At 31.8% G+C, this 18,687-nt stretch overlaps 1 non-coding gene across 1 annotated transcript; it reads right to left on the bottom strand.

Annotated features, from left to right (window-relative positions):
- Positions 1-5,190: 5,190 nt before the first annotated feature.
- Positions 5,191-5,297, bottom strand: LOC123222220. The gene has a single exon (XR_006503544.1). It is a non-coding gene; the product is annotated as a small nucleolar RNA R71 (small nucleolar RNA).
- Positions 5,298-18,687: the final 13,390 nt, after the last annotated feature.

Here is an 18,687-nt window from a genome sequence, read left to right as displayed (position 1 = left end):
AGCTAACTATGATTTTTTTTATTTTTGAGTTATTATTTTTTATCGAGAGATACTGTTCACCAGTGAGTACTGTTTATAGCACATATATTTTGCCAAAACACAGATGTTTTTAGGTTTATTTTTAGTTAAGATGGAAAAAGCTAAATTTAAGATTCTTTATGGAGAGGAATGGATTGAAGGTGATGATACTGTGACAAGATATGTTGATGGGAATAAGATAGGGATGTTGTGAATCTATGACATAAAACTAATGGCAATCTTGTAATTAAGAGCAAAAGTTTAGGCTATAGTTATTGTCCAGGTGCAGTTTTGTCTTTGCTTGATTAAGTTTTTTAACTAATGGATATTAACCATTAGTTGGTTTTGAGAAAGAAAAGAGAGAAAGGCATTTTACGTTGGTTGTTTCTTTAGAAGAAAAATAGGTTGCCTTTGGCGTGAATATTATTTTCTCTCTGGGTCCTCATATCTTCTCTGCTAGGGTTTATAAGAAATGTATGAATCCACTATATTTTCTTAGATCTAGCTATCTAAACACTTGAGTCAGTGTACAAGGTTGTTGTGGTACTCGAGTTTAGAAAGGACTCGAGTCGGCAAGGTTGGATTCGATTTCGTTTGTGTCTATATTACTAGACTGGCTTCTTAATCTGTAAGTTGTACTATTTTTCTTACTAATTAGTGGATTTGCTGGAGGATTCCTCTGCCTTGGATGTAGGGTTCTAATCTTTTGAACCCAAACCAAGCAAATTTGGTGTGTTGATTTGTGTATGGTTTATTATATGGTTCTTGTGCAATTCTTGACTGAAAATCGGTCCGAATCTTTGATATATATTCAAACTTGGTAAAATAAAACATTAACAGATGTGTGTTAACACAAGTATTGATTTTGAAGGATTCATTACGAGAATAAGTTATCATCTAAGACTCGATCAAAGGCAATCAAATATGCATATATTTACCTTAGGTGATGTTGGTCTAATGGATATTGTAGACGATGATGATCTGAAGTTTCTGATGGTTAAAGCAAAAAGTTTACGAGGATCAACCAAACTCTATGTTAACAAAAGTCCAATTGATGAAAAGGGTAATCAACAAGCTAAAGATGTTCATAAGGAAGAAAGGGAGAATCATCCACAAAGTTTCCAAGAGTTTGGTGGGAATTATGGTGATGATAATAATCATAACGACGTGGATGAGGATTATGAAGTAGAAGTTAATGAGGAGGATGATGATGATGATAAATTCTCTAGGTTTGATGAGAACATGTACGATGTTCCAAGTCAGGACGCTGACAAAAGTCAAAGTCATGCATATAATGGAGGGCCTGAATGTAGCACAAGACGTCATGGCTCTATAAATATTGGAGCATATCCAACTGACATAGCAACTGACACATAGGCATGGCTACCTCATGCATGGTTGTCTATCACTCTAAATTCACATTTGATCATTTATTTAACATTCAATCAATTATACATTAATCATAATTATACAAAATGACTATTATGCGCTTGAGAGACACACATAAGGGGGTGTTCGGTTTGGATAATGTTTTATTACCAAAATAGGGAGATTACCTTGAAGATAGATTACTGACAAAAATACTAAATATAAATTATTACTACGTTTCATGAAATTTGGTAAAAATGGATGATATAAATAATTAATGTGTTTGGTTAACAGTAATAAAATAATACTAGTAAATTATTTTACTTAAATGCCCTTGAATATTATTATTTTCAAATATTTTTTTATTATTTGTTATATTAATTAAAAATAAATTTATTTTTGCCTTAAAAATTAATAAATAATAATATTATTATAATAAAATCAATATTAACTTGGCTATCTTTTAATACCTAAGGTAAATATGGTAATCAAATTACCACCTATATTATCTGTCATGTCAGTATTGGTAATAAAAAATTATTATAATTTATTAGTACTGACAAACAAAAAAAGGTAATGTAAGTAATAAAAGATAAATTATCAAGGTAATCTTTAAAACACGCCAACCAAATGACCCCTAAGTGTTACAAGAGATGACCTAAGACACCAATGAGGAGATGACTATCAACATCAAAGTACAAAGAAGATGATATGCAAGTAAGGGATTTTAACTAGGAGTCTTAATTTAAAAAGATAGAATGCATAACTTAAAGTTGCTGAAGCGAAAACACCTTTCAAAACATGTAATGCTTCTAAGATTTTTTATTAATTTTGTAAACGAACCTAAATGTTTCTAAAACCAATTTACAAAACGATATTATTTTGCCTATTATTTAGGTAAATCGACATTGTTAATGAGCTACAAACTCAAACAATGCATTCGAGCCATCGATTTGAGTCATAATTCAAATCGAACTATTTTTATTCGAGTCAATCTCAAGCAAACCTTAATTTCAACTCAACGAATTTTAGCGGAATTCTAGATAGATTATTTTTTATTCAAGTTAAACTCGAGCAGAGAGATGTTCAGGGTCAGTTCGGTTCATGTCCATCTCTAGTCTTTTATATATCCATAAGACCAATAACGACAGATTTTTAAGTTTTATAGTAAGAAATTTAAAATTTTGTTATTGAAAGTATAAATTCGTTTAATTTTAACAAGAATATACATAATTAGTCGTTAAAATTATAAATATAGTATTTATAACAACAAAATATTTATCATCTCATTAATTTTTTCTCACTAAAGGCTCCCTATAGTTAGTAAATACAAGTATGAGAATTATACGGGTATGATACAATGAATAGTAAAAAATATGTTTGTAAGAAAATAGTCATAAAACTCGGATATGGGAAAAATTCAAAACATGTATATACGGGTTTAATATGGCATATTTTTAATAATATATTTCTAAAAATACAACAATATTAATTATAATTTTAACACTTTTTATGAAATCCGTGGTTGAAATAGATATAAAAATTTGTATATGGAGTATTTAATTAGTTATTAAAGCTAATGTAACATAATACATCATATTTAATCATTGCAAAATTAGGCGAATATACAACAAGATTAATGAATGATTGATGCCTCAAATCAACTCATATATTAAATATTAAAAAAATTTTAAACATGACGAAACTATAAACAACAAAGGAAAAGACAATGAAAGTTTACATATTCGGAGAATAACGAAGATGAAAAATTGAGCTGGACAAAAAGAAAAATTCAATCTAGTGTAAAAAGAATTATGTGAAAAACTGTGTACTGTTGTTATAAATATAAACTTGATGTGATGAATAAAAAGGTTAGAAATTTGAAAAAAAAAAATGGGTTTTTTTTAATGACAATATAGCAATTAGTTGAAAATTAAAAAATATTTTCATGCTTTAGACTTAGGTATCAAAACGACGTGTTTAATAATAAAATATTCATTCAGTATAGAAACCTGCAAAATACATGTTTAATAATATGCGAATTAAATGCGTTTTTAACTAACCACCACCCTACCCTTTTCTTTTTTGTGGTGACTAAAAATGAAAACCTTATAAATGGTAATTAAAATTTTATAATAAAAGGGCCATTTTCACTAACGTGTTAGAGGGAAATTGAAAACTTTCCATTAACGAGTTTTTATATACGAAGGGAAACGAAATTCATTTATAAGAACTAATAAAAATTTATTCTATTTTCCATGGGAAATTTCCCAGATGCGTGTACACATCATGCAAGGAATTCATATATGATGAATTCTTTATGGTCATTATCGTGAACAATATGCAAATAGAGAACTATTCTCTACCCTATTGACAAGTTTTAGTGTTTATCTTTTCATTGAATTTTCACATATTTATTTGGTGGCGTTTAATTCCACCAATATTATTGAATTTTAAACATGTTGATCTGTACTGTGGTCTCTCTGTAGTATTAAGAAATCTGTATTATGAGTTCTACAAATACGGTAATTTTTTGAAAAGAAAATGTAGAACACTGAATCAAATATACCTCTTGTAGTACTTGAAGTTCCTTACAACAGACTCTCGGATTTCTATTTTTTTTTTTTTTTTTCAAGTCTGTCTCACTTTACACAATTTATATTCTAATGGTAGATTAAGAAAAAAGTGTTAAAACTGGTAAGACAGTAGGACAACTGAAAGATTAGGGCAGAAAAATATCAAGATAGGTCACATAAAAATTTGGGGAAGGAATAATTGAATGGTAGTCAATAAAATGGTGGCTTAGTAGTCGCATCAAACACCATCATTTTGTGATCCACAAAACCACATTGTTTTGTTTAGTTAGAAATTAAAAAAATAGCGTTGTGTAGGATACTCAAGAATTCATGGGTCAACTTTGATTTCTTAGAGAGATGAATTAAAATTAGACCAAGACCCTACTAGTTCCGCCAAAATTTCAACTAAAGTATATCCAATATTTGTCAATTCAGATAGAAACCAGAATTTATAATCGGATACCTAGTGATTTCAACTCCAATCATGTAATTTGCTCTTAACCCTAGCAGAGACTAAGCCACAGGGAGTTGAGTGGGGGTTGAAGCCCCCACTAACTTAATAATTTTTAAAAATGTACTCTTCGACTCTTATGTTAATTAATTTATTTTCTAGTAATATATGAGAAAATTGATTTGTAAAAAATATTATTTCAATTAGTAAGTCATCAAAGTGAAAAAGAAAATCTCAAATATGGAATTTTACTAAAGTTTAAACTACGAAATTGGAAATACTTTTCAAAGTTATTGAAAATTGGAAATACTTTTCAAAGTTATTGAAAATTGGAAATAATTTTCAAAGTTATTGCACCGCACAACACTGCAAGCACACAAATCTGCTTACGAAACAGAGGAAAACATGGTTGAAAATCAGACTATACGAGAGCTTGCTGCTCCAAATTTAAATCAACAACCACACTGCATTACTTTTCCGAATTTAGATGTTAATACTACCTTCGAATTAAAATCTGGACTAATTCATCTTTTACCTATTTTTCGTGGCTCTGCAGGTGAAGATCCTCATAAACATTTGAAAGAATTTCATGTGGTGTGCACCGGAATGAAACCGAATGGAGTAACCGAAGAACAAATCAAGATGAGGGCTTTTCCTTTTTCTTTGAAAGATGATACGCAAGATTGGTTGTATTATCTACCTGCTGGAAGTATCACTACTTGGCATGAGATGAAAAGATTATTTCTGCAGAAATTTTTTCCAGTATCAAGAGCAGCCAGCATAAGGAAAGAAATATGTGGCATTCGACAGCATACTGGAGAATCTTTATACGAATATTGGGAGAGTTTTAAAAAACTTTGTACAAGCTGTCCACATCACCAAATTAGTGACCAGCTGCTTATTCAATATTTCTACGAAGGACTTCTATCGAATGAGAGAAATATGATTGATGCAGCGAGTGGTGGAGCATTGGCTGACAAAACACCTGAAGCAGCCCAAAATTTAATTGCAAATATGGCGTCGAATTCACAACAATTTGGGAATAGATTAGACCATTCGTCTCGGCGTGTCAATGAGGTAAATATATCTTCTCTTGAAAGACGACTTGATGATCTAACTACTCTTGTACGTCAAATGGCTGTAGAAAAAACAGAGGCAGCGAAAGTTTGCGGAATCTGTTCAGTAGGAGGACATCCAACTGATATGTGCCCAACACTTCAGGAGGATTGCTCTGAACATGCTAATGCAGTGGGCGGATTTTTAGGACAGCAGCAGCGAAATCCTAATTATAATCCCTATTCAAATACCTACAACTCCGGTTGGAGAGACCATTCTAATTTTCATTATGGGAATGCAAATGCGAATCAACCTTCGAATAATTTTCAGTCGTATCAGCAGCCCTATGTTCCTAGACAACAGCAACAAATCCAAAATTTTGGTTTAGGTACATCTCTTGAGGATATTGTTAAAACTATGGCTACTAACACTTTGAAATTTCAGCAGGAAACAAGAACCAGTATTCAAAATTTGGAGAATCAAATGAGTCAAATGGCTACTGCAATCAGTAGGCTGGAAGCACAAAATTCAAGTAAACTACCGTCACAAACTGTTATGAACCCAAGGGAGAATGTTAGTGCCATAATGTTGAGGAGTGGAAAGGAGCTGGAGATGCCAATTAAAGCACAACTTGCACCAACACAGCTAGTAGAAAACAGAGAAAAATTGGCAGCAGAAAATAATTCTTCCGAAAAGGTAGTGACAGGTAAATATCTTTCTTTCAGCGAATACAAACCTGTTCCTCCTTTTCCTGAAGCTTTAAAACTGAAGTACGAATGTAATGCGGATTTATATGAGACCTTTCGAGAGTGTGAAGTCAATATTCCATTGTTTGATGCAATAAAACAAGTGCCTCGCTATGCTAAATTTTTGAAAGAGCTGTGTACATTAAAAAGAAAGCAAAAACTCAAAAGGTATGAAAAAATAAAGGTAGGAGAAAATGTGTCAGCCATAATTCGCAAAAATCTTCCTAAAAAATGCAAAGATCCAGGTATGTTTTGCATCCCTTACACAATAGGAGGCACAAAAATTGAAAAAGCCATGTTAGATTTAGGAGCATCTATTAATGTAATGCCATATTCTATTTATTCTGCTCTTAATCTTGGACCTTTAGAAAAAACTGGCATAGTTATTCAGTTGGCCGATAAATCAAATGTATATCCCAAGGGGTTAATTGAAGATGTTCTTATTCAGGTTAATGATAAATTAATTTTTCCAGCTGATTTTTATGTTCTTGACATGGAAAATAATGACCAATCTGTACCTATTTTACTAGGAAGACCTTTTCTGAAAACAACTAAAACGAAAATTGATGTTCACAAAGGCACATTGACCATGGAGTTTGATGGTGAAGCTGTCCAATTTAATATTTATGATACTATGAAATATTCTGATGTGGATTTTCCTGTATATTCAGTTGATTTAATTGATTCTCTAGCGCAGGATATACTTGATGGTGATGATGAGTTAAAGGTGGCTAACCATAAAAATATTTTGAAAGAAAAAGATGAATTTAAATTAATTTCAGATGTGGAAAATGCAGGGACAAAGATGAATGAATTCAGAGAGCTGAAAAATACAGGTAATTTATTTTATATTGAGCTGCCAGTGCCTAATGAAAAATTGTTACCTTCTATTTTGCAGGCACCAGAGTGGAGCTGAAATCTTTTCCAAATCACCTCAAATATGTGTACCTTGGAGATGGGAAAATCTTTCCAGTGATCATTTCCAGCAAGTTAAATGAGCAGCAAGAAGAGAAACTGGTGCAAATTCCGAAGAAGCTAGAGATTCAGAGCTTAGCGACATCAAAAGTATTTCAAGTTAATGGCCATAGACTCAAACTGTTTTACAAAGGAGTGCCAGCTGAAAACATCAAAAAAGTGGAGTTGAAAGATCCCGGATAAATAGACGAAGACATTACGTCGAGCTGACGACTGTAAACAAAGGCGCTACTTGGGAGGCAACCCAAGCTTTCAATCTTATTTTAATTAATGCTTAAAATTTAATTTTCTAAACATTTGTTTTTAATTTCGGTTTATGTGTTCAAATTTTTAGTTTTAAAGTTCGGTTATAGGATGTTTAGATAGTTAATTAGCAATTATTTTATGATTTTTTTTATTGGGTTTATTTTAATTTATTTTCAGGTTACTGTTCAATCATTTTCTTCCTCCTGCCAGTCTCAATTAGCCTTCTGTAAATGTTCACGAGGGGAGGAATCTGCACTTTGGTGATCTGGAGCTGGGTTATGTATTTCTGTCAAAAGTCAAACTTTTGCTTTGATATTTGCTTAAATCCAAGGGGGCCATATGATTTTGTGTGATTAAAAGGGCTGGGTTATTTGCTTCCAGAGACCATATTCAACAAACCCATGCCTCAAAAATTTCTCTCCCCTTAAAACGAAAACCTAGCAGCCTTTTCCTCCATCTTGCAACACCATGGTCCGAACCTGTTCACAGCGTCATCGAGCAGCAAAATCCGACCATCGAAGACCATCCACACCAGAGCTGTTGTCCGATTCTAACGATTCACCGAGCAATAGCGCTCCACAGTCTATACCGTCTTCGACGAATGTAACTCCTCCACCATCATTCCCTTCACCATCACCTCAGCCACAACCAACCACCACGGCTTCCGTCCGCTCGGGTCCACGTTCGCACACTCAAAAAGGGAAGCAATTGGAAATCTCCAGTAGCCTACAACTCAAATTAGGCGGCTTCAATACATTCATAGATGCACAAGACCAACAACGGTATGAGTCTATGTGTGAGCGAAAAATTTACCCATGTAAGTATATTCACACTCACACTCTTGATCAATTAGGAATTCGTAATGAAATTGATGAGCTAGTGAATAGATTGAATTGGCAAAATTATGTATATGTGGACTGCCCTGCGTTTATTGAGCTCACCCGTGAATTTTATACAACATTTCAGTTTAATGTTGCTGAGGAATTTGATTTGTTTACCAAGGGGATAGTTGAGTTTAGGTTAATAGGGAAAGAATGTTCATGTTCAATTTCTGAATTTAACATTGCTTTGGGGTTTTTGAAAAAAGAGGATGAAAAGAGTGAGCGCTACGTACGATCCCAATGTGATTACAGTCCTGATTTTAATCCAACTGAATTATGGCATGAATGGTCAGTTGATGTTGCTCCTTATAATCCTAGTGCTTCTAAGAGTTCGTATTTAAAAAGCCCCGTGTTCAAATATTTACAACGATTCTTAGCTTTTAATTTTTCTGGAAGGAGGGATAGTGCAGGTACCATTTCCAAAGTTGAGTTTTATTTTTTATGGTGTATGGAGCATAACATTCAGGTTAATTTAGGCTTTTGGTTACTCACCCAATTCCAGTCAATGGTCCAGAAAAAGAATAAACCCTTAATCCTTGGTTCATATATTACTCAATTAGCCGTTAACTTGGGTTTATTAGATATTTCTAATCATAACATGCATACTGCTTGTGAGGTGGAACCATTGGATATGACTTGTTTAGACAGGATGGGGATTGTAAGACAACAAGCAGATGGTAGTTTCCGTTTCCTGCAACCTGGACCAGCAGCACCGCCTTATTCCAAGCCACATAGGCAGCACAGAACGCCAGCAGAAGCAGCTCCCAATAGTACCCAACCACAAGTAGATCTTCCATCATCTTCCTATGCTCATTCATTCGACAATATAGGGGCCCAATTGTAGAGATGTGAACAAAAATTAGACCGTATGGAGCGCAATTTGCTAGCCTTTTTCAATTCGCAAAGATTCACGCCGCCATCTCCACCATCTCCATAATTCAAACTGTTCTTCCTTCTCCACAAAACCAGAGAAGTTTCCTCTTCCTTTTTCTTTTAAATTTCAGTTTTATTATTATTATTCTGTTTTGTTTAAACATTGAGGACAATGTTTGGTTTAAGTGTGGGGGAGGGTTTATTTGTGTTTTATTTTTCTGTTGTGTACTATTCTGTCATTCAGTTTTATTTTATTTAGTTTTTTTTTTCTGCTCTGTTTTGTTTACGTGTTCCATTCTTCTCTGCTCTAGTCTTCGTTGTTCTACTTTTATGTTTTGTCTATATTACTGCTCCTTGCTGGATAAAGTTTGATTTTTATAGCAGCTAGTGTATCCTTCCCTGTTTTTAGTCAACTAAACAGTTTATTAATCTCACTTTGAATGAATTAATTTGTATGCATGCCTTGAAATTTAGCCGATTCAATAGGAGAGCATTGTACACTGATTTGTTAGATTAATTAGGGGTATGCATTTAAACAAATTTTGATAATTGAGTGCTCGAGTTTGTTTGAAGTTAAGGTGAATTTAATTAACCCGTGAGTTTTGAGCCGAAAAAGATTGAAACATTCATATCAATCTATGTTTTCTTTGATGAGTGATATTCTTCCATGTGAATATATCTCTAGAACTTGCTTTAAACCGTTTCGAGACCACATTGAAATATGCATGCATGAAAATGATAAAGGCATTCTTGTTCGAACCCTTTAGCTTAAAAAGCCAACCTATTTTAATTTCCCTAGTTAGCCCCTTGAGCCTTACAAAACCTTTGATTCTTTGTGCTAAAACCATATTACAAACCCAAGCCTTCAAATGAAAAATCCTCACCCAACCATGAAAATGAGCAAGGCATTTAAACGTAAATTTGTTGCTTGGTGAATTTGTTGTCTTGAGAAATTTAAATGTGGGGGAAAAGGGAACTTAATTGTATAAGAAGAGATGATGAAAAGAAGTTGGCTTGAAGAGTGCTATTGAGATTGCCTTATATTGTTATCTTTGCTACCCAACTCTCTTAGTTATTCAAAAAAAAAAACAAAAAAACAAAAAAAAACAAAAAAAAAACAGAAAAAGAAAAAAAAAAAAAAAGAAAAGAAGTTGAAAAAGAGAGAAGAGAAAGGCAATGGCAAGTAGCAAAGAAATGTGGTGAATATGGTGGCTTTAGCTTTACATTTTTGTTCCCCTTAGGTGTTTAAATGTTTTGTTAATATTCATGGTTTTAACCTTTTGTATCCATTAATCCTCACCTTTACCCAAAGCCCCATTACAACCTAAAATAAAGTCCTTTTGATTTATGCATGTATATAATCTAAGTGGTGGAGATTTGGTGCATGAGCAAGCTTATGGTAGAATGTTTGCATTGGAAGAATTTGAGCGAAACACAAAACCATTAAACACATGAGTGATATGAGTGATAACCGTGAGGATGATTCACCAAAGCTTTATACATGCTTTAGAATGCGATTATCTTGATTTGTCTTTGTGCATACTTCCTTGTAAAGTTTGATAATGATGTGTGTTGATGCTTAAATCTTGGTTGGGTTTAATCTTAAGGTATGCACACTTTTTGGTATCGTGAGAAAAGAGATTGATGGAACATTTTTGTGTTTGTTTTGTTTTGTTTTTGTTTTACTCGAGGACGAGCAAAAGATAAGTGTGGGGGAATTTGATAAGGCCATTAATTGTTACTATTTTGATTTAGAATTCCCTTGTGTTGTGTGGAAATTTGATTTAATCTAATAGAATTACTTATCTTTTTGCATTTAGGAAGCTTTGAGCAATTTTTGGAATAAGTTGGGCCAAAAAGATGAAAAACTGGAGCAAATCTATTAATCTGGAATTTCCGTAATGCAGACTAGGCGTGGGCACGTGAGAGATGAGAGCAGAATCCGGAAAACAGATCTGAACGCCCAGATCAACTGCAAGAGTCCAGAAAATATTAAGATTTGCTTCCTAGGAAAAGGATTATCACCAGCTGGAAAAGAGGATTAATTGAGCTAAATAAGGAATGATATTTTTGGAAGAAGGATTTATATTAAAAATACATATCTTTTCCTTTCTTTTTGGGAAGATATGTATCACTTTGCTTGATTGGATTAGGAGATGAGGATTCACTTTCAATTTCCAGATTTTTAGTAGGAAGATAATATATATACTCTTATTTTTATTTGAGAATCATCAACCATTGTAATTAGAGAATTAGAGAGCAAAATATGGTTTACAGTGGCTGAATAATTTATCTTGGTTGAAGGGATCTGAAACCATGGAACTACAATGATTGTGAGATTTATTTTGTTCTTTAATGCATCTTTTTTATTATTTGAGTATTGATTATCTTTCTGAATTATTTGTATTGATTGTGTTGGTTGATTTCTAAGGCGTGCGATTAGTTTATCAATTAATATAATCTACGGCTAGTTTAGGTGTTGAATCCGTAATTGTTCAATCCATCTAATCGAAGTAGCAACTAGGTTTATCGTTTGCTGCATCAGAAACTGTAAATCCTAGGAAAATAATCAACTAGATTAAATGCAACGTCGTACGTTTGTGTTGTCTTGCTTCGTTGGTCTTTCTAATTCGTAATGCTATTGTTTAATTAAGTTCGAGATCGTATCCGAATTATTAATCAATAAGGGTTAATTGGAATACATGTTTTTGGTTAACTAATCGTAAGGAATGACAGGTTAATTCGATACCACAACGAATATTCAATTAATTAATTTGATATTTTGTTTCGATGATCAATCGTAGTTCCAATGGTGGATGTGACCGAAGACCAAGGTTTGATAAATCGATTAATTCCTTTTAGATTATTTTACTGAATTTTTAATTAGTGTTTTTCATTATAATTTGCATTCACTTCAAAACTCCATTTTTTTATTTATTTGTTTCGATTTATTTGTGACGACATACTAATCAAGGCTCTTCGAGGGACCGATCCCTACTTTCCTTTACTACATTTTTGTTACAGGAATTTAGGATTTAATTTGGGTGTCAACGACAGCACGTACCAATTTTCATACTTTAGACTTAGGTATCAAAACGATGTGTTTAATAATAAAATATTCATTCAACACAGAAACCTGCAAAATACATGTTTAATAATATGCGAATTAAATGCGTTTTTTACTAACCACCACCCTACCCTTTTTTTTTTTTTTTTTGTGGTGACTAAAAAGGAAAACCTTATACATGGTAATTAAAATTTTATAATAAAAGGGCCATTTTCACTAACGTGTTAGAGGGAAATTGAAAACTTTCCATTAACGAGTTTTTATATACGAACGGAAACGAAATTCATTTATAAGAACTAATAAAGATTTATTCTATTTTCCAAGGGAAATTTCCCAGATGCGTGTACACATCATGCAAGGAATTCATATATGATGAATTCTTTATGGTCATTATCGTGAACAATATGCAAATAGAGAACTATTCTCTACCCTATTGACAAGTTTTAGTGTTTATCTTTTCACTGAATTTTCACATATTTATTTGGTGGCGTTTAATTCCACCAGTATTATTGAATTTTAAACATGTTGATTTGTACTGTGGTCTCTTTGTAGTATAAAGAAATCTGTATTATGAGTTACAGAGGAACGGAAATTTTTTCGAAAAGAAAATGTAGAACACTGATGCATATATACCTCTTGTAGTACTTGAAGTTCCTCACAGCAGACTCTCGGATTTCTAATTTTTTTTTTAACTCTGTCTCACTTTACACAATTTATATTCTAATTGTAGACGAAGAAAAAGATGTTAAAACTGGTAAGGCAGTAGGACAACTCAAAGATTAGGGTAGAAAAATATCAAGATAGGTCATATAAAAATTTGAGGAAGGAATAATTGAATGGCAGTGGATAAAATTGTGGCTTAGTAGTTGCATCGAACACCAACATTTTGTGATCCACAAACGACATTGTTTTCTTAGTTAGAATTAAAAAAAATAAAGTTATGCCAGATACTCAACAATTTATGGGTCAGTTTTGATTTCTTAGAGAGAGGAATCAAAATTAGACCAAGACTGTGTTGGTTCTCCCAAAAGTTTTGACTAAAGTATACCCAATATTTGTCAATTCACATAGAAACCAGAATTGGTAATCGGATACATAGTGATTCCAACTCCAATCATGTAATTTCCTCTTAACCCTAGCTGAGGCTGAGCCACAAAGGGCTGAGAGGGGGCTTGACTTAATAATTTTTAAAAATGTACCCTTAGACTCTTATGTTAAAGAACGCCCATTATTAACTTTATTTATTTTCAACTAATTTATGAGAAAATTGATTTGTAAAAGATATTATTTCAATTAGTAAATCATCAAAGTGCAAAATAAAATCTCAAATATAAAGTTTTACCAAAGTTTAAACTTCGAAATTGGAAATAACTTTCAAAGTTATTGCACCCCACAACACTTTCAATGTCATTTGACAAAATTACATGCATAGAAAAAAAAATTTCCATGCACCTAAACACGTCTAATTTGCTATAAATATGTCTACATAATCGATATACCATATTCTCAGGCATAATCAATAAAAATGGCTGCCAAGTTCCCATCTGTGTACTTTCTGGTTACCTTGCTTTTAATTCTCCTCTTCTCTTCAACGATTCTTCCGTTTGCGGAAGCAGCAAAAACCAGTTAGTCAATCTTCTATATATATTTCTCTTCAAACTCATATATTTTCTTTAATTAGTTCATTAATTTAAAACAATGGATTTGTACATTGTGAGTGAGTCTACGCTTACGCTTGTTGGAATCACCACAAAGAAGTGAGCCCATTTGTTTATATTAATTTCCATCAATTAATATCTCTTTGTATAAAATAAATTCATGTGTATATTCATAATTATGCAAGATAAATGATTCAACTGATAACAAAGCAATAATTTTGATAATTTTTGTAGAAGAGAAGACGGCAACAGCACATGGCTACATGATTAATAGAATGAATTACTCTATTAAAGTCGGCGTTATAGGAAGCCCCTCACCACCTGACAATCACGGTCTCGGTGCTATCAATAACCCATAACAAAGTGATGCATGAGGTGGCGAGTTGCTCAATCGATCAGCTTTTGTTATTAAAATAAGTGTTTCCTTGTATTCGGTTCATCATGTATGCTATTTCTGTCTACATACAAATATTATACATAATTTATATAAATGTTGTTCACGTAATGTCTTCATATTTTTCTTAATTAATATTGGTCGTCTTTTTTAGTTTATAGCCAATTCATGTAATATCTATGGTTTCACAGTTTCCTCTTATCATAAGAATCAATTCAGAAGAAAATCTATATTGTTAGATGTGGGTATTTTTTCTCTATAAAGTATCATGTATGAGGTTTATTGACAATACTACTTTTTTATGGCTACGTTTCAATGGCTAAATTAAAAAGTAATGACAATAATGTTGTATTCATTCAAACAATGGAGGATCCAAATTTAATTCCGCCATACAAAACCTTTCAAAGAAAGATGAGACAAAGATATTTAGAAAAACTATCATTCCATATAAATAATTTTAAATTTAATTCTAAAATATTTAAATTTAATTCGGCCATACAAAACCATTCAAAGAAAGATGAGTGAAAGTTTGTTTTTTCATAGTTAATAACCAATTCAAAGATATTTTTATTAGAGGATATACTCAGGCCTCAGAGGTAGATAAGATTCTAGGAAAGATGCAAGAAGATGTCCATATTGGAAGTTTTTTGGATATTTGAAAGCTATGATAAGAGTGTTTCTAAAACTTTGAAGCTCTTTTATAACCTACCTTGATTGTATTCTTTATTGTTGATGTCTCATCAAACTTCACAGAAAAAATTCTTAGGTGTCAAATCCCTTCAAGGAGCTCCATCTACAACAATATAATAATAAATGGGATATTGAATTTTTTGACGCTTTTTTTTTTAAATCGTGTATACAGATATGTCACTCATCCCAAAGTCTAAACAAAAATACCACAATAGTAATTTATTTCCCTAAAATACCCTGTTAATGTAACTCATGCAGAAAAAAAAGAGTATACCATCTGTGTCTTTGTCCTTAACCCTCCAGTAAGTGACGAAATTTCTATAGCATGAAAAAAAATTCTTCAACAGAGAAAACACCTATGATTGAACAATATAACCCGTGGGAAAGCCATTATAAATAATTCAACTTTGACACAAGCAAGGGAGAGATGAAAATTGTCAAATTTATTTAGAGAATTAACATCTGTTGCAAAGATTTCACTGTAAAATCATCTACATTCAAGTCAGTCTTGATTTAAGCTCATATGTTAATGTGCTTTTTTTTATGAACAATTGAAAATCAAGTAATGCGTGGTAGATCATGTTTATGACTTCATGTGAAATATAATTTTGTTGTGATTTTATGATAATAGACTGTTTAATATTGTGATTTCATATTGTTTTATTGTTTAAAATTGTTATAATATTGTTTAATATTGTATTGATAGTTAAAAAATATAAAAATTCCGGTTTAGATAAAAATAAGATGAAGAACAGGTTGGCATTAACGCCAACCTCCTGAATTTTATTTTTATGTCTATGTAAACATAGTTTTTATTCCTCTCAATTCTTTTGTCCATCCTCTTGTGTTTAGGAAGTGGTGGTGGAGTTCCTAGGTTGGTGGATTTATCCTTTATGCCTTGGTTATGCTTATGTTCCAATTTGATGCCATTTCAATCTGTGTACTGTTTTCTTTATCTTAGCAGAGAGTTACATAAAAATTACAAAATTACCGCTACCATCTTCTTCCATTTTGATTGTCTTGCCTTGATCATAATTTATACATCATTTGATGATATGATAGTTTAACGTGTTATAAATATATGTGTATGAAGCTTTGCCGCATTGGTTTGCATTTAAGGCCTAATTTGAAGAAATTGTAAAGTAATGCAATTTGGAGTGAATAATATTTTCTAGCTCACCCCTTTTGGATTTATTGCTCATGCATGGTGTTATGCATCAGTTTGGTACAAGAGCATTGGTTGTTTGTGCAAGCTAATTGTGATATTTTTCATTTTAGAGTTATTTTTTTCCGAAAGATACTGTTCACCAATGAGTACTGTTCACAACACATAAATTTTGCCTAAACACAGGTGTTTTTATGTTTTTAAGTTTATTTTTAGTCAAGATAGAAAAAGCTATATTTAAGATTCTTTATGGAGAGCAATGGATTGAAGGTGATGATAATGTGACAAGATATGTTAACAAGAGTAAGAGAAGGATGTGTGTTAACACAAGTATTGATTTTGAAAGATTCATTGCGAGAACAAGTTATAGTCTAAGACTCAATCGAAGGCAATCAAATATGCACATATTTACCCTAGGTGATGAGGGTCTAATGGATATGGTAGACGATGATGATCTGAAGTTATTCATGGTTAAAGCAAGAAGTTTACGAGGATCAACCAAACTCTATGTTAACAAAAGTCCAATTGATGAAAGGGGCAATCAACAAGCTGAATATGTTCATAAGGAAGAAAGGGAGAATCATCCATAAAGTTTCCAAGAGTTTGGTGGGAATTATGGTGATGATAATAATGATAATGTCGTGGATGAGGATTATGAAGTAGAGATTAATGAAGAGGAGGATGATGGTGATAAATTCTCTAGGTTTGATCAGAACATGTACAATGTTCCAAGTCAGGACGCTGGGAAAAGTCAAAGTCATGCTTATAATGAAGGGGCTGAATGTAGCACAAGACGTCACGACTTTATAAATATTAGAACATATCCAACTGACATAGCAACTGACACACAGGCATGGCTACCTCATGCATGGTTGTCTATCACTCTAAATTCACATTTTATCATTTGTTTAACATTCAATCAATTGTACATTAATCATAATTATACAAAATGACTATTATGCACTTGAGAGATACACATAAAGGGGCGTTTGGTTTGGGTAATGTTTTATTATCAAATTGGGGAGATAACCTTGAAGGTAGATTACTGAGAAAATTATTGGGTATAAATTATCACTACGTTTCATAAAATTTGATAAAAAAAGATGACATAAAAATTAATGTGTTTGGTTAACAGTAATAAAAAAAATACTAGTAAATTATTTTACTTAAATACCTTTGAATATAAATATTTTTTTATTATTTGTTATATTAATTAAAAATAAATTTATTTTTGTCTTAAAAATTAATAAATAATAATATTATTATAACAAAATCAAGATTAATTTAGTAATATTTTAATACCTAGGATAACGGTGGTAATCAGATTACCACATATATTACTTGTCATGTCAGTATTGGTAATAGAAACTTACTGTAATATTTTATTACTAACAAATCAAACGAGATAATGTAAGTAATAAAATATAGATTACCAAGGTAATCTTTAAAACACTCTAACCAAACGAACCCTAAGTGTTACAAGAGATGACCTAAGACACCAATGAGCAGACGACTATCAACATCAAAGTACAAAGAAGATGATATGCAAGTAAGGGATTTTAACTAGGAGTCTTAATTAAAAAAGATAGAATGCATAACTTAAAGTTGCTGAAGCGGAAACACCTTTCAAAACATGCAATGCTTCTCAGATTTTTTATTAATTTTTTAAACGAACCTGAAAGTTTCTAAAACCAATTTACAAAATGATATTGTTTTACCTATTATTTAGGTAAATCAACATTGTTAATGAGCTACAAACTCAAACAATGCATTCGAGCCATCGATTTGAGTCATAATTCAAATCGAACTATTTTTATTCGAGTCAATCTCAAGCAAACCTTAATTTCAACTCGACGAATTTTAGCTTAATTCTAGGTAGATTATTTTTTATTCAAGTTAAACTCGAGCAGAGAAATGTTCAGGGCCAGTTCGGTTCATGTCCATCTCTAGTCTTTTATATATCCATAAGACCAATAATGACAGATTTTTAAGTTTTATAGTAAGAAATTTAAAATTTTGTTATTGAAAGTATAAATTCGTTTAGTTTTAACAAGAATATACATAATTAGTCATTAAAATTATAAATATAGTATTTATAATAACAAAATATTTATCATCTCATTAATTTTTTCTCACTAAAGGGCCCCTATAGTTAGTAAATACAAGTATGAGAATTATACGGGTATGATACAGTGAATAGTAAAAAATATGTTTGTAAGAAAATAGTCATAAAACTCGGATATGGGAAAAATTTGTATATAAAGTATTTAATTAGTTATTAAAGCTAATGTAACATAATACATCATATTCAATCATTGCAAAATTAGGCGAATATACAACAAGATTAATGAATGATTGATGCCTCAAATGAACTCATATATTAAACATTAAAAGAATTTTAAACATGGCGAAACTATAAACAACAAAGGAAAAGACAATGAAAGTTTACATATTCGAAGAATAACGAAGATGAAAAATTGAGCCAGACAAAACAAAAAAATCAATCTAGTGTAAAAAGAATTA

The sequence above is a fragment of the Mangifera indica genome, chromosome 7 (assembly GCF_011075055.1).
Source record: "Mangifera indica cultivar Alphonso chromosome 7, CATAS_Mindica_2.1, whole genome shotgun sequence".
Classification (NCBI taxonomy): Eukaryota; Viridiplantae; Streptophyta; class Magnoliopsida; order Sapindales; family Anacardiaceae; genus Mangifera; species Mangifera indica.
This window is presented reverse-complemented; position numbering and strand designations above follow the sequence as displayed.